This window comes from Sinocyclocheilus anshuiensis, unplaced genomic scaffold (assembly GCF_001515605.1).
Source record: "Sinocyclocheilus anshuiensis isolate Anshui unplaced genomic scaffold, SAMN03320099.WGS_v1.1 scaffold389, whole genome shotgun sequence".
Taxonomy (NCBI): domain Eukaryota; kingdom Metazoa; phylum Chordata; class Actinopteri; order Cypriniformes; family Cyprinidae; genus Sinocyclocheilus; species Sinocyclocheilus anshuiensis.
Window position 1 is genome coordinate 422,696 of NW_015536494.1, and position 917 is coordinate 423,612.

Here is a 917-nt window from a genome sequence, read left to right on the forward strand (position 1 = left end):
GCAAATGGCTGCAATATAACAAAGAGTGAAAAATTTAAGGGGGTCTGAATACTTTCCGTACCCACTGTATATATAGATAGATATTTTTTTATTATTATTTATTATTATTATTATTATTATATGAATATGAAAAGTGGCCTCTGTATGACAATTGGAAATTATTTTTTGTTTTTACAAAAGTGTTTGCAATATTATTCTATTTTGTCAAAAAATATGCATTGACAAATTTACAGTAAGACCATTAAGAAAGTAAATATGATACTTTTTATTGCATGTCGACTTAAGGTTGAATTGTACATATATCAATGGAAATGAGCATTTGAATCTCACTGTCAGTGACTCTATAACAGTATGAAACCGCTCACGTCGCCCTGAGCGTCTCTGCGTGTGAACCGCTGAGCTGTCTGCATACAGCTGAAAACAAACAGAGCGTCGGAACGGGACTCCTGTTGATATACACTTCAGCAGCTGCCATTCTGCCATGTAGACCCTCAGACAGACTCAAGACAACTTAATCCCGTCCCACTTATCTTCATCCCTCGCTTTCAATCTCTCTCTCCATTTAACTCAATCTCTCACTCTCCTGCTCTCCTCAGCATACTTAGAAGAAGCGTGTGAGTGAGTGCGAGGTGGGAGGGGGCTGTTTGTCTTAATGAAAATCACTCCAGGTAACCTCTGGAAACCTCCTTGCCCCAACACCACAGCTATCGTACCACAAAAAGAGATGAGCGCATAAGCACCGAAGCACTTGTCTTACCTGCAGGGGTCACATAACATCCTGACCTGTGCTTTTTTAATGCAATTTTAGTCAATGGCTGATTCAAAATAGCACACTACTGTACTGCTCTTACCATATATGCCATATCTTCATGGTCTTCCGAATTCATCTAAAACTATCTTATAACAACTTACTGAAT